Source organism: Triturus cristatus, chromosome 3_2, assembly GCF_964204655.1.
Source record: "Triturus cristatus chromosome 3_2, aTriCri1.1, whole genome shotgun sequence".
Lineage (NCBI taxonomy): Eukaryota > Metazoa > Chordata > Amphibia > Caudata > Salamandridae > Triturus > Triturus cristatus.
In genome coordinates, this window is record NC_140584.1 from 464,305,669 (window position 1) to 464,331,198 (window position 25,530).

Here is a 25,530-nt window from a genome sequence, read left to right on the forward strand (position 1 = left end):
AAGGCTCTTGTAATCTTGTGTGTCTATTACAGGGGTCTCCAACCTTTTCTGTAGTGAGAGCTACTTCTGCTCAAGGAAAGTCTTACCGAGCTACTAGCAAATTTTATACCTGTAAAATAGTGACTACACTATGACCACCCAAAGCAAGATTTTCAGTAGTTACCACCCAAGTATACCAAGTGCGGTTACCAGCAGAAATGCTGGGAAAAAGTTCTTCAATATTAAATGCCTCCCCTTGACTTATGAAGTAACATTCAAATCTTGACATGCCCAGTGGCACAAAGGACATAAGCACAGCAGTACGTCTCCCTAGCTCAGCTTGAATTATCATTCACCAGTTTCTGAAAATGCAAATTTTTCTATCTAATACTACTTTCCACTGTGGGCAAACAAACTCAATTTCTACGATTTTGGATTTACAAATATTCATTTCATGATTTTCTGATGATGCACAGAGAACATTCATCTGTGAAAAAGCAGACTGGGATATCAGGTACAGGCCTACGGGTCTTCCTCAGGAGGGGGGGAGGTGTGGCAATCTAGGGTGAGGTACAGTCAGGATACAGCCCCTAAGGAAGACCCGCCTGCAGAGGATATAAATTACCCTCATTGCACCAGGGTCGAAACGTCGACACTCTCCCCCAGTAGGCCTGTACCTGATATCATCCCAACCTGCCTTTTCACAGATGAATGTTCTCTGTGCATCATCAGAAAATTATGAAATGAATATTTGTAAATCCATAAGGCACTGGCCCATCTGTAAAACTGGTGCCACTAAGAACCACGACCAGTTTTACTAAGGATACCAGAATGTGTAATTGATTGGTTATTGAATTTGACTTTTGGATTCCCCTCCTTTATATCTGTCCTACCTCACGAGCACTTTCCATTTTCACACTCCCCTTGGAGCAACCTCTTTCTCTATTTGGAGCATTGAATATGGTGATCTGTTATAAAAGTAACTAAATAATAAACAGTCACTATTGGAGTGATATTTTGTGCCTTTGTGTCTTTTGAGGATATACTTGTTTGCATTGTAAAGAACATGGTGGTACATTAATGATACAATGCTAATTCTATATGCACCGGATGCCCTTTGACTAATTAATGTTTTTCATAACTGAATTGTAGTTTTAAAGAAGTCTAGGACCTTTGTTTCCTATACCAATCGTTACCCAGGTCCGTGGACAATTGTGGGTTACCCCATTATATCATAATGGATGCTCACCATAGCACCACGGATGCCTGGATTATGCCAGTAATGCCCACCATTAAACTAGAGCCACAGTTATGCCAGGGCTGGAAACCAGAAGGATCAGGGATAAGACCACATATCAGGCATGACCATTAATATGCCAGGAATAGGTACGTATAGGACAGTCATGCTCTATGATGGCTGCCAGCATACCACAACTAGACCAAAAATACTAAAATAGTCAAGGATGACCATAATTATGCGAATGGCACTATTATGTCAAGAATGGACACAATTATGCCAAATATAACACTCTTATGATGGGGCTAGCATATATATTTGGCGGTTCTTGGCACCAGGCATAGTTTCAGGAAGCAATAGTGTTTATTATGGGCATACACATAAATGTTGATGAATCTCTTAATTTTCTCTGGTCTGGATCATACCCTGTTCTCCTCAGGTCTAGAGCTGATCATGCATCTAACTGACACATTTTCACTCTGACTCTGACTCCTGCAGTCCCGCACTTTGGTGGGTCAGCACTTATTACAGCTCAGGCTACTGCTGCCATACATTTTTGACGGTGCACTGTTCACACACATGTTGTGACTGATAAAGGAGGGACTGTAACATGGTCCATCTCCTTGTGGCTTAATTATATTGAGATTGGATACAGACTGTCATGTAGCAGGTCCTATAAGTTGGCACAGTGTGTATTTCAGTGTTAGTATGAGTTACTGTGATAAGTTTGGCTGGCTGTCACTCTTAGCATCTTAAGATGATCAATGCTGCGTTCTTTAATAGGCACCTACTCTGAAATTAATACAGGGCTTGACTTCACCTCCGAGAGCTACTTTGAAGGTACTGGCGAGCTACCAGTAGCACCCGAGCTACTCGTTGGAGACCCCTGGTCTATTATTATATATCATTTTTTTTATGAGATCACGTTTTGCTTAACAATACTGATATTGGAAAGAATTTAAAAAAATGTTTACGATAAAAGTTACATCACTGAACTAATACTGAGAGCCATGCAGCTGTAGGGACAGGCAGCTAATAGTCAACATACATATGTGTATTAGAGTGGGTTGTGTTAAGGTGTTACTTTAAAGTGCGGGTTAAAATGCCTCAGGCTGCTTTATAGAGAGTTGCTGGTGCCCACTTTGAGCTCTCTTGCTGGTTAGATAGAAATCAAAGCAGCTAGTTCAGTGAGGGGATCTATGAATCCCTCACATACTTTCTTCTGGGTCACTGGGGGACACGGCTATGCAGTACTTATGGAGTAGAATGTATCTGCTTCAAATTATTATATAAAATAGAGTAAATGCCATCTAATTCTTCATTTAGTATGACTTGTTTCTTGATGGATTAGCGTAATATTTTGTCAAGTGATTAAAGGGCCTTAAACTATACTAGGAACATTGCCATTTTAAATGTTAAAACAATAAGAATGTGTGACCGGGACGGCTGCTTATATTAGAAAGTGGTGGAGCAAATATTTTGTCCCACTGACAGTCACTTTGAGAAACAATGAAAGCTCTCAGTCGTGGTCCGTTATCAATAGTGTTTATAATAGGGCAAGATTGAGACTCTGGAGTTGAGACTGAAGACAAGGCACTGCCTGTCAGTGGGTAATGAAGCAATTTCAATGAAAAAGCAATAGCATACCTACCCACTACCACAGTGTTCCTCTCCGGTCCTGCAGTCTGTGACTCCAAGGCAATGCAGGGTCCCAGAGTCAATTACCATAACCAAAGCAGAGGTTACCTCATGCTGCTAGTAATATTAACCAGCATGAGAGAAGCACCAAGATTGGACGGTGAGGGCTGGCTCAGCGCTCCTACAGACCCTGGAGGCCTGTGTCTGCTCTCCACCCAGCTGTCTAACACATCTTGGGTTGAAGAGGTTTTGGCCATCGGAAGACAGCTGGCCAAAGTGTAATGTGCACTTTAAACTGTAGTAGTCACTGCTACGTCCTGCTGCTGCCAATCAACAGCAATAGCCCCATCCTACCATGACACTCAGCTCGGGCTGGCTGCATTGAAAAATAAAATGGCACTAAAATTAATTTATTACAATTTTAGTTTTCATGTTTATTACGTGTGCTCCGTGGGGGGAGGGAGAACCCATTTTCTTCATCATAGGATCAATTTGCTATTAGTGGCCAGGCCTAGCCATCAGAAACATTTCCTTCTTGTCTCCTGCCTCTTGAAGGGGACATTTTGTGGGGAGCACCATTTTTGTGCTTCCTGCACTAACCTGTCTTTTGCCTGGTTCCTAGTGCTCTTTTCCTGCTGATGCGGGCACCTTGAATAGCCCCCCTGACTTCAGCCGGCAGAACACCATCCTTACCTCACTCTTCGGACTTCAGAGCCCCCTGACATTTTGAAGGGCACCTAAGTGGTACTGGAGTCCAGATAGTATTCCCCATCTCATTCTCTAGGGGTCAGCAGCACTGGCCCCAGAGAGACCCATTATAATGCTTGGGTCAGCTGGAGTCAAAGTCCTTAGTTTATCTTTGCAGGTCATCAGGTGGCTCTCCTTCCAGATGGTTATCTTTTCGCTGTCATGACTCACCGGTAAAAGGTTTTCTCAACCCTCTCTCATGTGTGCTGGGGGTTTCAATGGAAAGAAAGATTTTAGGTGGCAGGCACCTCTTGCCAATCTTAAGATGCCACATCATCCCTGCACCCTTGACCCAATCGTCCTGCACAGGATTCTGAAACAATCTAAAATAGCAACGTCTAATTGTCTCTGATAAGAGTTCCCCTCAGAACCCCAGATCTTCCCCTTGATGACGCAGATACCTGATCCCTTCTGACAAAAACATCTAAGCCAAGCCCATCCTATGTGGACTCCAGAGGTCTGTACTACCTTCTTTGTTCCAGTGAGACGGGGCTCTCTCAGCCTAGGTGAAGTTTAACAATCTAGTTAACAGATGGAGATTTTGTCCCCACCAATATCCTTCACCGGAACTGGATCAAGCAGTGCTGATTTTACTTTTGTGTGGGGAGGCTTTTCATCCATTTGCTGGATAGGAGAGTAATTAACATGGCCCACTAGGGAGGGGGGATAAGGGCAAAGTCCTGGACTCTGATTATGAGCTGAGACGGAGGAATATGACAAATCCTGGTGTCCCATAAGATGTGAATGTGTGTTATTGGGGAATTCAAATTCAAACAAGGTGTGCATGTTGCACCCCAGGTTGGTACCTTGCTGAAAACTGTAAGAATAAAATAAGGTGCAGGAAATTGGGTTACTGGTAGAGGTGTGGGGGTAGCCCCACTAAGTCCACAAGCAAAATTATTGTCAGGTGAACCACAAAAGTCACTAAATTAACTTGTGCTTAACGCTGGGGTAGCTTGGAACAAAGCTGTTTTAGAGGCTGGTGAAACGTATTTATACCGCACACATAAAATATAAACAAAACACAAGAAAAATCCCAAATGAATTTAAAAAATGGAGTAAATTTTAATAAATAAAATAATAAGTGATTGTCAAAAAGCCAATCAGTAGCACCAGAGAGCTAAGTTTTAAGTGAAAATAGCGCCTAAGCGCACAAAGCACCAACTGTGGTTATTGATTCGCACCAGAACTGGACAAAGTCACAAGTCCAGGCTGACTGCGATGGACCGTGGACCAGATACAGAGAACAGGTTACTCCCACTGAGAGTTGTACCTTAAGTCCCTGATGTGTGGTTTCTTTTTGCTCAGTGTCATTTTTGATCAGGAGCTCTGCAGTGCATCACGCTGCGTCAGTTCCGGAGTTGTGATGGCTGCTTGTGACGTCCTGCATCAAGATGCATCATGGTGAGTCAGTCCCGATCAAGCGTTGCGAGGGGCTATGAGATGATGTCTGGTATCAACCTGCATCAGACTTGATGGGAACCACAGTTAGACAGGCAGGAGCACACTCTGAAGCCAGCCAAAGTTTAAGGACATGGGGGGGGGGGCACATCTCGGGGATTAGGGCTCACTCCAGGCAGAAGCATGCATCAGGGCTTTGCTGGTCCAGTAACAGGTCCAGGTAGCCCAGTGCAGTAGGTCTTCTAGGCAGTTGCAGGGAGGCTTCTTGGATGTTGTGTCCTGTACCTCACACAGGAGGTCAGGACACCAAGCCTTGGAGTCACACTGGGTTAGCTTGGTATGAAGGTGAGCAGGTCCAATCTTCCTTCTCAGACAGCAAGACAGTCCTCAGCAGCAGAGCAGTCCTTCTTCAGTAATGTCCACAGATCCAGAGGTTTTCTGAAGAATGGCTCTGGAGATCCAGTACTTATACCTGGTTCCATCCTTGGTGAGGGGGTACTCCCTGTCCTACCCACACTTCTGTTTCTGGACAGTTATTCCCCTTCCATTGTCAAGGTTCCAAAAGACAAAAAAACAGGCAGGCCTGGTGCCAGATTCCTTTTTGAGTGCAGGAGTGTAAGCGGGGCTGAGTACAGCCTGTCCCCATTGTGTCCACCGCCAAGCCACCTTTGTGTTACAGTCTGAAAGCCATACACAAACCCCAATAGCAGAGCCATTAACATTCATTTGACCCAGGACATTGGTAGACAGCAAAAATGATTAGGTCAAGTTTCTAAGTGGCACTTTCAGAATTTTGATTTAAAATCTGACATTACTATAAAAGAGGCTTTTAAATTGCTCTTCTTTTGAGTGCAAACAACATATCTTAATCTACTCCCAATCCAAAGTTATTGCTTATTAAATGTAATAAGATAACCCTGTACTGGTCAGTGGGAGAGATGGACCTTACAATGGAGTTTTTCACTACCAGGACATGTAAAACATAAGTACACATGTCCTGCATTTGTAATACAATGCACCCTGCCCCATTAATCTTTAGGGATTACCGTAGGAGTGAGTTATATAAAGGGAGGAAGGTTTAGGCCTGGTAAAAGGTTTATATTTTCAGGAAGAAATCGCAGATTAAAACTGCGCTACAGCCTGCACTGGCAGGCCCAAGACATATTTTAAAAAGCTTCTACAGTCGGTGACACAAGGAGTGGTGGATGCCGACTAGTAGCAAAAGATGTACAGGTCCTGAGTACAAATAGTACCATGTACTAGTGACTTATAATTAAATTAAATGTACCAATTAGGTAGATGCCAATTGTACCATGCTTTTCAAGAGGAAGTAAAAGCACCTAACCACTGGTCAGCAGGGAAAAAGTGCACAGAGTCTTAATGCCAACAAAAACAAATTCAGTAGCAGAAGGCTAATCAATACTTTGCTCTGCGTAGGAGAAAGACCACAGATAAAGGCCCTTTTATAGTGGCACTTGTCATTCTATGCCCATCAAGCCTAACTGTATCCCCCTGGCATTATACCCATGGGGTTACTACACTAGCCTCGTCTGTGGACCCCATCTGTAAAGCTCCTTTCCTTAACTTGCCCACAGATGCACCCCAGTAGGTAGACAGTATCACTAAGGTCAACAAGGTGATGGTATACGTTTTACTCCGTGGGTCACACTTCTGCCCCCAACCCAGACAAAACTCAATTGATTCCTTCCTGGCTTCCTTGGCAAGCTCCCTGGGGTCAGTTAGCTTGCTATCTCTAATGTGTTGGTGCGAGCTTTGGAAAACAACCACTGAACATGTGCTCTCTTGCAATCAGATTGTACAGCTTGCTGTAATTACTCACATTACTGCCCTCCACCCAACCTTCCAGTGCCTCACAGAAGTAATGCGTGAAATTCATATGGTGAGACAGCTTCTGACTGTCCCTGAACTTTAACCTATACTTCTCATGGCAAAAGCTAAACTTCATGGAAAGCCTTTTTTTCATGAGAGGGTACTTCACCATGTCAACCCTCCTTAGAACCAACAAGGAATCCCTCTAGAGGCTGGCTTTCCAATCCTCCTCAGAGACCCTATGCATCTCTAGAGGTACCTCATATGCCTGAAACCACTTTCCTGCATCATCCTCCACTTCAAAGTTAGACACCAAGGGGCAGATTTACAAGGAACTGACGCATCTGCATAGATGCATCAGTTTCCTTGCAACAGCGTCGAATGTCCTTGCACCACCATGGATGTGCTGTATTTACAATACAGTGCTCCATGGCGCAAGGATTAACAGATGCGTCAGAAATTCTGATGCATCTGTTGGCCCAAAAGGCAGGCATTGCTGGAGTTGTGTCACAAGCGCGACGCAACTCCAGCAATGTATTTTGAGGCCTATACTTACTGTACTGCGTCACTCCTTACGCCTGCTTTAAGCAGTGGCATCCTAAAAGTGGCAAAGTGAAATCTTGTGGATTTCACTGCATCACTTTTACCAGGCCTTCCTGCATGGGAACGCCCACCCTGCATACAGTATAATGTGACGTAGGGCTTTACAGCGTGACACATCTCCATAGATTCGTCACGTTGTAAATAGGCCGAATTGTTTGCGTCAAAAAAAGTGACACAATGGCAGCACAAGAAGGCGCAAGGGGCTTGTAAATCTGTGCCCAGATTCTTAGGTATGGGGACCTGGAGTCTGTGAGCTTCTACACCTTCAAGTCCAGTTCCTTCAGACTCCCTTTATGAGCCCACAAAAGATTCCTTTTCTTCAGGGATAGTATGACTTTATCCAGGGCTTGGGCTCTCTCCACCCCTCAGCCCTAACCTGGGCTCTTTTTGCCTCAGCCCTTGAGGGCTTTTGCAGCGAGTTTCAGCTGGTCCAGCTGCAGTTTGAAGTCCCTTACAGCTTTCCTGCCCTCCAGGTCCACAGGGGACTGGTAGTGGGAGGACACACTACTTTCTGTGCTGGACCCAGTAGATGATCTCACTTCTGTGGGTCTCCCTCTCTCCTCTATTTCTGGGATCCGAGGCAGGAGGTTCTTCGCTACTTCCACCTCTAGATTGCAAAGTTAAAATCATCTCCCTCCTCCTCAATGTCATCCTCCTCCCCATCATCATCATCATCATCCTGATCCTCTGTTGCAGCTTGTATCCTCCAGTCCTCCTGCCAGACTTTGAGGGCTGTCTTGTAGTCAAGCTTTGGAGAGCCCTTGACCAGCGTCAACCCCTTCTTCCTCCACAACATCTTCATCTGTGCCATACTGCAGCTTTCACGGCTGTCAAGATCAACTCCATCTTTGCATGCAAAAGGCACAAGTGCACAAATGAGGTGGTAATTGAACTTAGAGATCATAAGGAAAAATAGCCATTGAGTAGAAATGTGAATACAAAAGGTGAATCAGATTACAGATTGTTTGCATTTTTTTTGGTTGGACAAATCACTGAGTGGCACTGCACAAACACAAGTACTAGACCCCACCGCTGAACACCAATGTAAGAAATTGGGTTACAGGTTGGGGGGGTGATCCCCACTCCAGCAGCAACCCCAATGCTTGTTTGAGTGTACCACAAAAGTCACTAAATTAACCTCTGCTTAACTCTATCATAGGTTGGCACAAAGCAGTCAGCTTTAACTTAGAAGCAATGTGTAACTATTTATGCAGTACACAGACAATAATAAAATGGAATGGCAACAAAAATCCTAACAAAAATGGGTTCAGTAACAGAAGGCAAATATCTGAAGGAGACCATGCAAAAAGGGCCAGGTCTAACAGGAGCGAAACTGAACTTCATGTCAGATTTCACCTATACTCTATAATACAGAGAAAACACCATGGATTTTCCAGTAAGCACTACAGAAGTACCCTAAGATTAACCAATCATTTTATAAGGCCTATCCAAGGTCAGCTCTAATCCTTGCAGGTTTCCTTCTGTGACTGACTACCTGTGTGCAGATACCAGGCTGTGTACAACGGCAGTCTTAACGATATGTGTGGACATGCATGTGCTAAACTGTTCATGTGTAACCATTCCCGTGCCTCTTACTGCAGGTGCATAGCAGCGACCTTTTTTTAATGAGCAGACCTCGTTGGTTAGCATGCTTAGTCCAATTGCAGTGAATTTTCTGTGAGTGAAACTCAGTTAGTGATTTGATTTGATAGTTTTTAAAGCATGTGATTGCCGCGAGCATCTTGCCGCTAGCATAATCCTACATGTAGCCTAAATCTGTTGAGAATAAGACAGTGAGAGCTATATGGAACATGGTTAGTGAGACTCCCTCACAGTAAAATTACCAACAAATCTGTTTTGCCAATTGTGAAAAATGGCTAGATTTAATGTTCTGGCTACACTGCCACATTTGAGTCAACAATACCTACTGTTTCTGACAGTGGGCTACAGAGTCTACAGGTTCATTGTGCCACACCCTCACTACTTGTAAAATGAAGGGTTTGCTTAGCCTACACTGTATGAATTGTTTACGGGTTTCTAGGAATGATCTTTTTTTTTTTTAAAGCTTTATTTTAATTTGAAAAATAAGGCGATACAAAGTGAGCGGCTGCGTGCTCAACAGATAGCCAATGGAAAGATACATCACGACACTGTAATCCTTTAGATGATAAATACTAGAGAAGCAAGGCATCCGACATCAGGTCAACATTTCCCAACCCATCATCCCCATCCATCTGACCACAAACAGGAGAATCTCGGACCAAGGGCCCACATCCAGAGGCTAAAAGCCATCCCCATCATCCGCCCACATTCCCGCAGCAGCCTGTAGTTGTCTAATCAACATCGCAAGACCCATAGCGCGGAGGACCACCACGTCACCTCCATCTCATGGCCCCCCCACCAACGGGACTCTGGCGTATCAAAGTCTACCCCACTCCTGTGGGAACTATCCCGGAACTTGAGTGTGGTGGGAGTGAGCTAGGCAGGCCTGCGACATATGTTTTATACGGGCCCCAGATGTCCCCAGGTCGCGCAACTGCGGGGAGGAGACTGGAATAGATCTCGCTATTCGTGCTGCAGAAAGCCATGGAAGTAAGCCACGTCTTGGCCGTGGGAGCCATCCTACCCCCCCAGCGCCTGGCAATTTCCCGCTTGGCGAGCAGTAAACCCAGAGAGGCAAACCTGCGAACCTTCTTAGGAAAATTTACTGTATAACCCAACAATGCGACCTCAGGAGCGGGGACCAATGAAAGCCCCATCATCTCTTCCAGGATCTTGTATACCTGCGTCCAGAATGATTGCAGTCTCGGACACGTCCAGGACATGTGTGCAAAATCAGCGTGCGGTGCAGAGCATTTCCAGCATGTGTGTGGCCGCGCGGGGTCGATGGAATGGAGCCTATCGGGGGTCATATACCGGCGGCGAAGAAATTTGTAATGGAGGAGTTTATGACGACTATTCAATGATATCGTGTTAGTGACTTTGCAGCAAGCTGTCCACTGCTCGTCCGTAATAGTCCTGCCCAAGTCAATCTCCCACTCCTCCCGCGCCCGGTCAGTCGCACAGGGGAACAAAGCTGCGCATGTCTTGTACAGTTTAGAGACAATATGGGCCCCTGTATCTTTATCTATGAGGATAGTGAGGGGTTCAAAGGAAGCCGGATCTAGGGGGAACCCCTTAATTTCCGCCCTAGCCGCGCAGTAGAGCCGGCGAAGAACGAACCTGTCCATGAATGTGGCCTCACTGAAGCGCGTCTCCTCGGACACCGAGAATATGTGCCCTCCCGGGTATAAATCCCCAAACTTGGTAAGATTAAACTTAATTAAAGTTCGCTGCACCAGCGTCTCGCCCGTTCCCGGCAGCAACCCTGGGTTGGGAAGCGGGAGGGAAGAAGAATATAGGAGAGGTTGAGCTAAGTAGCGAGAAAGTCTATTCCAGGCCCAGCTGGTGGTGGATACCGTTTGAATATCCACTAGGCTCCTGGGGACCCCCCTGGGCAATACCGCAGCCAAGCGGCCAGGGAGAACAAAGTCCGCCTCCGGGTGAAGAAACGGGATCCGAGCGTCCGGATGGTACCAGGCATAGGCATGTGCACACTGAGCGACCAGGTAGTATAAATACAGATCCGGTACTCCGAAGCCGCCCCTATCATGGGGGAGCGTGAGAGTCTTCCAGCTGATCCGAGGGTGTTTCCCGCCCCAGACCAGTCTAATCAGGTGGGACCGTAGAGTGGTAAAGAAGGCCCGGGTGAGGGGAACAGGGATATTATTAAAAAGATATAGAAATTTGGGGAGGACGACCATTTTTATAATGGCTATCCTTGCTGACATGGAGAGCGGGAGCCGCAGCCACCCATCCACCTGCGCCTCCAGTTTCGCAATCGCGCGGCCATAATTAAGGCGGACAATTTTGTCCGTGCTCAGATGTATCTGTATGCCCAAGTAACGCACCGACTCAGAGCACCACTCCAACGGGAACTCAAACTGCCAGGGGGAGGTGCCGCTAGTCAGCGGGAAGATGATGGACTTATGCCAGTTTATGCCCAGTCCCGAGTGGCAATCGAAGCGAAGGATCTCACGAATCAGGGGGGCAAGATTGTCCCGCGGTTCTCTGACATACAGTATAGTGTCGTCAGCATAGAGGGAGGCCAACAAGGGGCCCGTCCGGAACTGGAGACCCCTGTGGAGGTGCCGCTCCTGGAAATGCTGAATTAAGGGGTCCATGGCCAGAATGAACAGGAGCGGCGAAAGCGGACAGCCCTGTCGCGTACCACGCGTTAGAGAGAGTGGGCGGGATAACATACCATTGATATGCAAACGGGCCGTGGGACGACTATAGAGGAGCCGAGTGGTGGTGAGGAAGTTTGCCGGCATACCCATGCGTTCCATGACGGAAAGAAAAAAAGGCCACTCTAAGGAGTCAAAAGCTTTTACGGTGTCGAGGAGGATCGCCGCAGCAGGTGTGGCCGGATTAATTCTGTGCAGAACCGTAAATAGCGTCCGCAGATTCAAGGACGTCGAGCGACGGGGGACGAAACCCGATTGCACGGGCGATATAATGAATTCCATCAATTGGGAAAGTCTGTTGGCCACGATTTTGGCCAAGATCTTATAGTCGACGTTTAAGAGGGAGAGGGGCCTATACGACCCACACAGCGCCGGGTCCTTGTTCGGTTTCGGGAGCAGCACTATGACCGCCTCACCAAGGGTAGACGGGAGGGACCCTCGCTCCAAGGCCTCCGCGTACACCTCTATCAGCTTGGGCGCCAGCAGATCAGCGAAGGCCTTGTAAAAATCCCCAGAGAAGCCCGGGGCGGAAGAGCCACGAAGCACCTTAATCGCCCCCCGTACCTCCGCCGCCATTATGGGCTCCGCCATGAACTCCTGCATACCCCTTTCCAGGAACACGAGAGCGATTTCTGATAAGTAGGCCTCACGAGAGGCCGAAGAGTCACCCAACTTGGTCGTATATAGGTCAGTGAAGTAAGCCAGGAACTCGTCCCGGATTTCGGCGGGCGTCATACGGAGTGTGCCGTCCACACCCCTCACCTCGGTTATAAAGGACTTACTATACGGCGGCCTCAGGGCCTGCGCCAGTGTGCGTCCCGGTCTATCCCCCTCTCCGTACCGACGAGCAACATGGTATTTCCCCAGATATAGAATCTCCCTGTCCGCAGCCTCCGGGTAGTCAGTCAGCAGGCGCAACCTCCTGGAAAACACCTCGTCAGAGGGCGCACGCTGCGCCTCAGCGTCAGTCGAGTCCAGCTGCGTCTCCAATTATGCGATTGTCATGCGTAGTGCCTTTAGGACCCCAGCATGTTTAGCTACGCAAATCCCCTGATATAAGCCTTGAACGCCTCCCAGAGCACTGCCCATGTGTCCACCGAACCAGTATTGATCGTGAAGTAATCCTCTATCGCTTCGGAGACCTCGTGTACAAAGAGGTCGTCCAAAAGCGCTCTCCCGGGAAATCGCCACTGCCGCTCAAAACCCTCAGGGCGGGGAACGTCTAAACACAGTAAGACCGGAGAGTGGTCTGAGTATGTTCTGGGGAAAGTCTTCAGCGCACGGAACCAGGGGGACAAACCCGGGGACAGGAGCCAATAGTCAATCCTGGTCCAAGTGTTGTGTTGTCCCGAGAAGTGGGTATAATCAGTGTTGCCCGGATTGCGCCTGCGCCAGATGTCGGTCAGAGAGAACCGACGGCAGAGATCTAAGAGTGCGCGCCGCGCCCTAGGCTTAGAATCAGTGGCCCCAGAAGTACTGTCCAGACCCACATCCAGCAATAAGTTAAAATCGCCGCCAAGGAGGAGACCAGCAGGTTCAAGAGTCGCCAGCTGGGCAGCAAGCGCATAAAAAAATTCCGGTGAATCAGTGTTGGGAGCATACACACAGACAAGAGTGACCGCATGTCCCATCAATACCCCTCTCACAATACAGTAGCGTCCCTCCCTGTCCCCTTGGAACGTCTGGCAGTGAAACGGGACTCTCTTGTGAATCAGCACCGCGGTGCCTCTAGCATAATTACTGAAATTGGAAAAGTAACGGTGAGTGCCCCACGACGCCGCAAAGCGGGCGTCAACCGAGGAATGTAGGTGTGTCTCTTGAATAAAGGCAATGTCGACTTGGTGCCGATTTAAGTAGTGTGGTATCTGTTTGCATTTACGCTGGTTGTTTAGGCCACTGACATTCCAAGTCATTAACGATAGGTTGATAGGAGTTACATTCAAACCTATGTGAGCCATTGATGCCAATCAGCCAGTAATGGGAGCCAGAAAGATGTAGTGTCCCCGTGTACCAGTAAAGTCATCACACACACAGCCATGTTAAGAAGTTCAAAATTACCAACCCCAACCCCCCTCCCCCCACCCAGCCAAATCACGCAAACGTGAGCCAACCCCAAACCTAGAAGAAGAAAACATAGCTCCAAATAGTAATACCAAGTGGAAACAAACAGAGAGAAGCAGAGCATCATAACCATCAGTAGTCCCAACGGTTTCAACCAAAGGGGGGTGACGATGACCCGCAATCAACCCAGCGCTTCAAAACAGGTGTACACCAAGTGTTCCTCAGTCCCCAAATAGCAAGAGTTCAATAGGACAAAGTTAAGACACAGGCGCCGTCTCAGCCGACACCGGAGTTCGCAAACAGGTCCTGGCTGACCGCCGATCCACTGCGTGGGGGAGACCGTCCATCCTCATCCCCCCCAGGGGGCCCCTTCGTGGCTTGTAGTTGCGGCAGAATTCCTGCACCTCAGTGGGATTGTCAAAGAGCCGAGCACGGCCATCGATCTCGACCCGTAGCCGGGCCGGGTAGAGCATGCCATATTTTAGGCCAAGATTTCGGAGCGCAGCTTTTGACCCCGCATACTTCCGCCTGGCCTCCTGGACCGTGGCGGTAAAGTCAGGGTAGAATGAGATTCTCGAGCCCTGCCAAGTGACCTCACCCTTCTCTCTAGCCAGCCGTAGGGTCGTATCGCGGTCCCGGAAGTTCATAATACGGGCAATAAGTGGGCGAGGCGGGAGCCCCGGGTTAGGCCTCGGCCCCAGGGAGCGGTGCGCTCTCTCCACCACAAAGCCCGGTGTGAAGGATTCTCTCCCAAAAATGTTCGCCAACAGTTGTTCCACAAAAACATCCAGTCTGCCAGTATTCGTGGATTCCGGAACCCCAGTGATCCGCACGTTATTGCGCCGACTGCGCGATTCCAAGTCCTCGTTCTTGATGGCCACCTCCTTCAATATGCGTTCCATTCTGTCCACCCGCTTGGTGTCCTGCACCGCTCTATCTTCCATGGCCGAGATCCGGGTCTCAGCCTCCACCAAGCGCTTGTCGTGGGCCTGGATCTTGGCCCCCATAGTTTCCAACGCTTTATCCAGGGCATCGAAGCGACCATCGAGGGCTCTGAAGCCAGCACGCATCTCTTGAAGCCAGTCAGGGGATGGGGCACCGGTCGCCGGACCACCAGACGCGCTCTCGCCAGGAGCCGGCATGTTAGGGCGGCACACCGCTGGCTGCTCAGGTGGCTTTCCGAACGGCAACGTTTTCTGCTTCGGGTCTTTGCGACCCATGCCCTCGACGGCCCGACGGCCACCAGCTCGCTGTTCTTGGTGCAAGGTTGGTCCAATTATGGTGCAGCGACAGCCCGGGTGGGCCGCCCAATCCACGACCTATCAACTCAGATCTCCGGGCGATGCAGTACTCTCCGTGGCATCAGACCGGACTCAACTCCGTCGCACAGCAGGCCAAGGTCACTGCCGTGGTAGGCGCGGCAGCGCAACGGCTCCTCCACCAGTCGGACAAGGGCGGACCCGCAGGTGACAGCAGGATCCAGGAGGAACAGAGGAGCAATCTCAGCGATCTCGCCAGCAGCCTCGGCCCGACGTTGTATTGCAGGGTGAAGGTGGACCGCCAGCCCAGCCCGCAGAACACAGGACCCACCCAGAGAGGGCCCAAAGACAGGGGCAGAGACAGCCCGGGCGCAAGGACCAGCGCAGAGTCCAACCCGTCCCCCCCCACCGCCAACAGGCCGTCCCGCCCCAGCCCCCCGACCGAAGTAGCCCGGGGCCCCAGGGAGGAAACAGCGAGCGAGGCCGCGCCCGCAGCGCAGGGCAGAAGCCGAGCGCCCGGTCAGCCCCAAGCACGCAGCAGCGCCGGGAGAACAGTAGACCCCCGCCAGCCCGCACCCCGGCGCTCAATACCCCCCCCTCCACCCCCCCCCGGGTACCTGTCTCCCAGCCGGCCGCCGTCCACGCACTCGCGTCTCCGATCTCCGAGTCAGTCCGTCATCTTGGGCCTCAGGCCGCCGAGTCCTCCGCCAGTCGCCCCAGGTACACGAGGGGCCTGATCTGCATCACAGCTCACTCCGGGGCCTCAGGAGGATCAGTGGAGGTGTCCGGCGTCCAGCGCCCGCATCAGGAGGGCGGGGAAGGCAGCATAAGCGCCGGGTCGACGGCGGAGCTTCAACGCCGCACGGCAATCGCAGCTCGCGGCTTGGCCACGCCCCTTTCTAGGAATGATCTTCAGTAAGATATTGTGGCACTGCCTGCCATCATATTGTTACCTCCTCTGCTAATGCTTTTTAAAATTATTTATGCTTCAGTGATAATTAAACCTAACAAGGCTTCTGCTGGAACAAGATTACATTTAAAATTGCAGTCATGGTTGCCTGTACCTTTTTACAGTGGGTTACACAAAATTGCAGAAACATTGCCTTAGTAGATGCCTGGTACACCTGCATTCCTTACACTGTGGTTTGATCAAATTTAATGAGGCAAATTCAAAGAGATATCCTTGGGTTTCATGCAATAAACAAAAGATCACCTGTGGACTGCTGCACTTATTGTGCTAGTGTGATAGGGAAAATATGGGTTCAGACCTACAATTGTAGTCTGACTGCTGCAGGTTAAACGTGTAATATGATCTGTCAAAATAAGCCCTTCGAGAGGTGAAAAAAACAACCTTTCTTGTAAATATTATTGCCATTCCTATGTAGGCCTTATAGCCCACTAGGTAAGGTGCACAGTATTTTAAAATAGGACATGAAGACATACAATTTCATTACGTCCCAGTAGGGGCAAGACCCTAAAAGTCATTTTTATTGTGGAAGTCCATGGCTGTCCCAAGGGGGAAGTAAAGTATAGGTTAAACTATCAAATCTGCTAGAAAAAAAAACACTCTTCATTATTTACATATAGAAAGAATAACTTTAAAAAAATGACTTTTTTCCTACCTGAAGCCCCTTGGGGCTAATTTATATTACCTTTCCAGCAGCGGCCCAGCAAGTGCTTAACATTAATGGGTTGTGAACAATGGCCTGATTGTGGAGAGGTGTTTTTCTTCCCCTGGCAGGACGATCAGTTGTGGGTGGGTATAGGACCATACCTAACTTCAAAAGGACCAACCTTTATCCCCCTAGTCAGGTTGACACCAAACCTAATGGAAGGAGTGTCACCCTTAGAACTGATTTTGAGTGACAACAGAGTAAGGAATTGCTCATTACCCTGGCCACTCTGCCAAATCTAAAGCTCTGGCACATAGGGTTTTGCAGGGTGTTGGTGATATTAGAAACCAACTTAAATCCATGTGATTTGACCAGTGGAGCCAATTAGGCCTAGTAGAAGTTGAACAGCTTGGGCTGAGAGAAGAGACCTGTGCCACCCTATACAGGATGGGCTTTGTGCCCAAGAATGAAAAACGCCCAGCCAAACTAATTGTCCTCTAGTTTCCAGGAAATATTCATTCCAGTCAAGTACCAAACCCCCAACCCCTAACCCCATTTAATCCAACTAAGACAGGCCAGAAAGGCCTACAATAAAAGCATTCTAAACTCAAAAAAAGACTTCTTTAGAAAAGAACTGGATAATGCAAAAAACAGACAGAGGAAACTGCTAAACTGCTAAAAGATCTATCCAACAAAACGGCCAAATCTGCACAGCTACAAAATCGAACATAAGCAGCAAAGAATTCTTCTCCTTCTTTACAGCCCAAGTCAAAATGATGGAGGTGGAACTTAAAGCTGAATGCCCTTTAAGCAAAAAGTGCTCCCCAGCTAAGCCTCAAGATCAACCAGCTCTAGAAATGTATAAAAATAATGCTTTATGGTCTGAATTCAAGCCTTTCATTGACATAGATATTGCAAAGATTATCTTGACCATAAATCCAAACAATCACTTCAACAATACTCTACCTGCAAATTGTTGGTCTACAATAAACCATTTGCTCATCCCCTCATGGACAAAGATTATTAACGATTCGCTATCATAAGGCTCACTACCGGACTGGCTAAAAACAGGGCAAGTCACGCCAATCTTTAAAAAACCATCAGAGAATCCCTCAGATCTTAACAACTTTAGACCATTAACTAACATTCCCATGCTAGCCAAATTCCTGGAAAAATGTGTACAACAACAACTGAGCCACCACATCTCTGAATTCAAACTGCCGAATGATTTCCAATCTGGATTTAGACCAAACCACAGTACTGAAACAGCAAACCTGCACATTGTGGACGACGCTCTACTTGCCCTCGACAGCAACAAAACCTGTCTCCTAATCCTGCTCGACCTCTCATCGGCATTCAACACTGTAAACCATGCTAAAATACTACATCACCTGAAAATAAGGATGGGCTTAGATGGTACCGTCCTAAAGTGGTTTAGTTTTTTCTTAGAGAACAGATCGCAAAAATTCATAGTGAACCAAACACTATCTGTATCATCCCAAAAATTTATTGGAGTACCATAGGGCTCAACACGATCCCCCGCTCTTTTCAATCTGTACGTAGAGCTACTCACAGAAATCTTACAGCAATCAAACATCTCCTTCCACAAGTACGCAGATGATACACAGCTTTACATCAAGATCACATCAACAGAAGAGATCGGTATCATGAACCAGGCACTAAAGAGAACCGTCTGTTGGTTAACTAGTAATCACCTCAAGCTTAACCCGCATAAAACTGAAATCCTTCTGATTGCCCCCCAGAAAAGCACTACGAATATCTCGGATTGGCCCAAACTGATCATGGCGCTAAACTGGACTCCGAAGATAGTAGACTCAACCAAATCCCTGGGAATTATGCTAGACAAAAACCTGACATGCTAACACATATTAACACGATGGCAAAAAACGCCAGTTTCCATTTAAGCTACCTCAGAAAACTGAAACCTTTCATATATAGCTCAGACCTTAAAACAGCAGTCCAGGCACTAGTCATTTCAAGGATAGAGTACGGTTGCACATCTCTAGCCGGTCTTCCCAAGATTTCAAACAACACCACTAAAAGCCTGTCTTAATGCGGCCACAAGACTCATAAGGGGGTCTAGAAAATTCGACCACATCACCCCTCATCTGAAAGTGCTCAACTGGCTCCCTTACGAAGCAAGAATACAACTAAAAATGGCATGTATCACTCACAAAGCGATACACTACAAAACACCAATGTACCTTGTCCAGAAAATAACACTATAAGGTGGATGCCGTGTTTCCCGGAGTCATGGAGATCTATTACTGAAACCAACCCTCTTCTGAAAGAAAATAACTTATGGCCGAGCTTTCTCTGGTGCAGCACCAAGAATCTGGAACGCTCTCCCCCCTAACATTAGAAGAATTTCGTCTATCTCTGCTTTCAAAAATGAAGCCAAATCCTTTTTTATGAGCAAATTCCTTCCATAAATTCAACAGAATTGACATTATCAAAGGACTTTCTTGTTCATACACATGCTACTACACATCATCTATTAACCTCATTTGGATCTTGTAGATATGAATGTTAAAGCACAAATGTTTCTTCACAAATTATTGTACAATTGCTTATGCTCTTGTAGCATAACTGTTTCTAGCAACTTGATGTACATTGATCATTTTTACTAAATCTGCATGGCATTCGTTTGTTCTAAGTTTAAAGATATGTGAATGTAAATCGCTCTAATACCCTACTTAGGGTCATGTTCATGGTGTATAAAACACCAAATAAATAAATAAATACATAAATAAATAAATAAATAATAAACAAAGCATTATAGTAAAATTAAAATCCAGATCAGGACCTGAATACATTATATCATCATCTTGCTTGTGCTCCTCACCAGAACAAGCACATATAGTCACACATTTTAGCAACCCTTCTGATACTCCAACATTTCCCATCCTTTGAGATAACACTTCCCTTGTTCAACTTTCTGCCTTTAAAGGTTTTAAAAATCTAGAATTGCTTTTCGCTAACCTTACTGGTAACCTTATGCTTACCACATCCCCAATGACAACCCAAGTTTTTTTAAATTGTTTACTTCATCATACCTTTGTTTGGCCAGCGACTGTTTCTCTTCCTAACAATACTTTGATCCACACTTACATTGAAATAATGTTTGGAAGAACGCCTTTTAAGTAACCACCATGGACACATGTCAAATATGGGTGTTCTACTGCTCAGTAAATTGAATCGACTAATAGTTGTGGTGAAATAAAGATTTAAATTCTGTTTTACAAAACCATGTGGATGCTATCTTTAAGATGGTGATTCAATCTTTAAACCAAACCATTGGATTGAGGATCATACACAGCAGTAAAAGTGTATTTGATATTGTAGAATTTGTGGAAATTCATAATTTCCTTAATTGCAAACTGAATACCATTGCTGTGACAATGGATTTGGGGAATACTTCCCTACTGAAAATTTCTGTCCAAAACATTTCTGACAACATTAGTGGTCACCCTTTCAGTGAATGTTACCTCATTCCACTTGGAGTAGTAATCTACCATGCCAAAGCCATACTGTGTATGTGTAGGAAGACTTTTGAATGGGCCAGAGATATCAAACTCATGCTTTTGCAATGGAAAACTGAGGCTAAGGGGTTGGTTGCTTTGCCGTAAGGTGCATTTGAGATTCTTTTCACAGTCAGAACCTTCCACACAGCTCCTCATATAACGATCAGCTTCAGGATCCTTACCAGGCCAGCAGAATTGTGTTCTTAAGGAATTTGTTTAAGGCAGACATGCCCATGTGGCCGTGGTGACTGGCTTCCCTAATATTTTTTCTCACACTTTATGGAGAATGTTAGTGAGCACACTAAGATGATTCCCAATCTGGGCATTGGAGTGTAACTCCCTTTGCAATTGTTGATGGGCAGCCAACCTGAATAGGTATATTATTTGCCTTACAAAGCACTTTGGGTCAAATTTATTAAGGGTTTGCATTACCTCTGCGCCACGCAAGGTGACACAAGGCAATGCAAGTCCACAAATGGGATTTACTCAGCCATGCAAAGCCAGCTAGCATGGGTCAGTGCTGCTTAATAAATCCAGAGTAACGCAATGCAGTGCAAATTAATACCTTGTGTTACACTGCATTGAGAAGGCATTCAAAGGAGCATGGGTTTTCCCTTGCATCCACCCAGCGATTTTGACACAATTCCAGGTCAGTTAACCAGGGGTTGTGTCAAAATTGTATGCCTTTCCAAGTTAGGATATTTCTCCTCATTATTCCCTCTTTCAATGTGTGCTGCAGAATGCCTCTAAGCAAGGGCAGGGGTCAGAAGAACTTGTTTTATATTGCCAATGATTGCCTTTTATTTGTTTTTTTGTTTTTGTTTTTTGTCCTTATTCTGCCAACCTTCTTGTTAAGGTGGTCTTTGCTCTTATCTCTTCCCCTTCAAAACATAAGCAGATGAGGACTATTTTTTTTATTTTACTCCCACTGCTCCCCACACCCAGTGCCCTCAATCCACCCTCCCCCGGGAAACCCCCTCTGCCAAACTAGGGCGATAGATTCCGCCCTTTGGGATGTTTCCCATCCCTCCCAGAGAGGAGAGACTAACAAAACAAGAAATGAATATAAAGAGTAGAAATGCAAACAAAGAAAACAGCCTATCAATAAGATTCTTCCATACAATAGTACATATTCTTTATAGGGCTCAAATACCATAAACCATAAACCTATCTTATCATTCCATCTGTGATAATAAAAATATCGACTTCTTCTGGGTTGCTTATATTGTACATTTTGTTTCACCACATAATTTTTAGCATTGCTGGGAATTTTAGCTGGACCTGAGTGCCCTTACACAACCGATCATTCATTCTAGAGCCCAGTTCCCATTGCCTCTGGGCAGTCCTCTTACCAAGATCTGACCTGATTTGATATCTGGCCTATCCTTCAAAACATTCTCTCTCAAGAGGCCACATATAAAGGCCTTAACATCCCCTTTCTCGGCCCCCTCAGGGATTTTGAGAAATCTTAAATTGTTGCTTTGGGATTGAGTTTTGAGCCGTTCTTGATCATCTCGCTGTTCTTTGTTCTGTTTTCTTAGAAACTGGATATCCTTAGTGTTGCCCGTCATCGCTTCTGATAGGGTTTTAACCTACCCTTCTAATTTTTCAGTGCACAGTGCAAGGTCATCAAGCTTCTCCTCCAGTACCTCACATTTATCGCGAATCCCCTTTTGCTTCATTTCAGATGTCTCAAATTTTTTTAAAATATCTTGACGTAAGGTTAAGAACATCTTTTCCATAGTGTGTTCACCTTCATTGCCAGATAAATTACCCTCGCTTTGCTTAGAGTTCTCCGCCTGCCTCAAGTTAGTAGTTCCTTCGGATGTCCCAGCAAAGCAAATAGGGCTAGAATCAGGGCTGGAATTAGGGGTTGTCTCAGAACTTAAATTTTCAGCTTGTGGCTCTACATCCTGTGTAAGCACCGCCAGCGGAGTGAAACGATTCTCCAAGAGAAGTGAGGGATTTTGTGATTTATTTTGTGGCTTATTCCCCCTAACCTGCGAGCTTTCAACATGCTCCATAATTTTAAAGTAAGATCTCAAGGAGGGTGCAGGTTTAACAGGCACATGCACCCCATTTGGGCCGCAGCGTCTAGGCTTCGCTCCTGACTTCAGCGCCTTCTTTTGGGGGGAAATTACTACAGTCTCTGCACCAGCCAGCAGCTCCCTACCGCCTCCTCCCTTACCTCCCCTTCATTTAATCTTGCCCTCTGCGAGTGATCGGAGCTGATATTAACTCTTCATGGATTTTCAGTTTTATTTTTAGTTGTACTTTCAGCTCCCGCCTCTGTAGTTGCTGCAGTTCCCGACTCGTTTACGGATACAATTAGGGGGAGCACTACCCTCACTTCCACACTACCCATATCTCCGCAATCTCCACCACTCTCTCTGGTCTGTCCGACCTCTTGGTATGGCTGTGGCACTAGTAATTGGGCTTCGCTTTACCCATCAGCCTCAACCCCCCTCCAGCACACAGCCCTGTACCTGGAATCTGCCAGTCTACTCCCACATCCCACCTCCAGATATGACACTCTGCTGTCCCTCAATCTGCGCACTGCAGTGCATAAACATAGGGGCAGATCTATATTGGAGATGCGCCACTTTTACGCCGCCGTTGCGTCACTTTTGTGACGCAGCGGCGGTGTAAACCCTGCGCCACGTTGCGCCATATTTACATCGTGACGCATCTATGGAGATGCGTCACGATGTAAAGCCCTGCGCCACGTAAAACCTGCGTCAGGTTTCACGTGGGCGTGTCGACAGAGGGGGGGGCGTTCCGTCGGAGGAATGCCCCTGAAAAGTGACTCAGTGAAATCTATAAGATTTCACTGAGTCACTTTCCCAACGCTGATGCGTCAAAACCCTGCGCCTGCTTGAAGCAGGCGTAAGGCTTGACGCACCATGTTAGGGATAGGGTAGGTTGGAACAGTGCTGGAGTTGCATCACGCTTGCGACGCAACTGAAGCACTGCGCCAACCTTACGCCATCGGATGCGTCACGCATCTGTTTATTCCTGCGCCATGATGCGCCGCATTGTAAATGCGGCGCATCATGTGTGGCGCAAGGGTAAACTTGTGTGACGCATCATTCCTGGCGCATCCTTGCTGATTTGCAGGGATGCGCCAGGAAACATAAATCTGCCCCATAGTCTGTTGCCGCTCAAGGTCTTCTGTGCAACTAGCAACTCCACTCATGGGTCCGCTCCTCCGCAATGCGCTGCGTACTGTGCTCCCTCTGCCTTTTACAAAACGGAAGCCTGCCACTGTGAATGCGAGACGAGCCCTCTGAAAAAGACGTGCAGCGTCATACCAAACCCCACACTGCAGCTCCGCATCCGCATCGAAAGCCATAGGCGATGAACGCGCGAGTTTTTTTTCCTCCCAAATTAAATATAAACTTTTAACATTAAATTTTATCTTATCTGCTCCTATCATGAAGCGTTGAAGTATCACGCCGTTTTAAAGGCTGGTTTCAGGCTATTTTCCGCAGTAACCGCAATTCTCTCCTCTCTTGGGTCGGGAGCTCGTGCGACCGGCGTCAGCCAGCCGCCATGTTTCCCCAACAACTATTGTCTTTTATTTGTGATTTGCAGGTCACAGGATAAAAGCCAAAGCTAATAAATATTAAAGAAAAGAAAATTAATAGCAAAGCTTCGGGGTTAAGCAAAGTGGTGCCAAAGGGGGCAAATACTTGACAGAAAGAATAAGAAATGATAGCAATGACAAAAAATACAGTGGCTAATGGAGTGAGATAAGAAGAAAGAGAAAAGGAAATAAGGCTGCAAATAAGGAAAAATTGTCAAAAAGAAAAGAAGCAAGGCTGAAAGAAGGCACAAATGAAGAATGGAAGAAGAGGAAGGCGGGAAAGAGAAAAACAAAGAAAGAAAGGTGGCCGGAAAGAAAGTAAGTAACAACAAAATTATAAAATAAAAATAGAGGGAGATAAAGAAAGAAGGAAAGCAGGAAAACAAAATGAAATATTGAAATAGAAACATTAAAAAGAGGAATGAGAGACATAGGAAAAAGGAAGGTGGGGCATTGAAAGGAAGGAAAAAAGAAGAGAACAAAAGAATTAAAAAAGGAAAGAGAAAGAAAGAATTAAAGAAGTAAAGAAGGACAGGCATGGTGAAAGTACGGACAGAAGGAAGGACAGGAAAGTAAGTAGGGAATAAAAAGAATGAATGAGGAAAGAGACAAAGGAAAAAAAGATGGAGAGAAAAAAAGAAAATAATATAAAGAAGGGCAGAAGAGTAGCAAGAAGGTGAGCTGGGAGGAAAGAATAATGGACAGAAGGAAAGCAAGATATAAAGAAGGCATTAAAAGAGAGTCGAGAGAAGGAAAAAAGATTACTATAATCTAGAAAAAAAAGAATGATGTAACAAAGGAAAAAAGGTAGAAAGATAGAATGCATGATTGAATGACAGAGGGAAATACAGAAGGAAAAATGAATGAAAAATAAAAGGAAAGAAAGACCATAAAATATAGATAGCGCTAATGCAGGAAGGCAGAGAGGTAAGAAGAAGAAAGAAGGAAAGTCTGCTAAACATGGACCTGTTTGTTTAAATTATTTTAAAATCTGGGAGGCGGAAACAATTCACAGAGGCCTGTATAGAAATGGTCGAGACCTCTTGCTTTGCTCTCATGTTTTGTAACAGCTGGTTTAAAGTAGGGGTTATTTTTTCTGGTTACTCCTTTGCCTCCAAGCATTGTTCTTGTGCAGAAAGGTGTCCCTTCCGCACAAAAACAATCCTGCTTGTAACGTAAGCGCCCTTCCCCATAGCACAAGGGTACCTGCATTGGCGCTAAGCAGCACAAAGTGCACCAGTGCGAGGAGAGAGTAGACATGTGTCATATCTTAGTAGATATGGTGTATTTCTGCTCTCTTCCTGTCATGCAACTCAGTTCAGCAAGTTGACTTACTGCGTTGCATCGCGTGGCTTCTCAGTAAATCTGTCCCTTCGTCCTTAGCATTATCATCAAACCACCTTTTCTCCGTTAGTGGTACACTTTGTAGAGAAGAATTTTCTCTTACATTAACCACAACATCCAGATAAGCATCTTAGCACAAACCCATTCCTGCTGCAGGACAAGGAGACGAACTTTTTTTTTGTTTTACCCGGCACATGCAACACTTTAAAGCAATATTCTTGTAATTTTAAACTTAATTTTGCAACATGTGCAGTTGAATTTAGTCCACCTCCCAGAGATAAGGGTTAGTTATCAGTTTGTAAACTCAATGTGCGTCCCCAAAGAAAGTGCATCTAATGGTCCACGACCCCTCCACAGGCCAATAGCCCACGTTCTGTTGCAGCAGAGCATCTCAGGAAGTG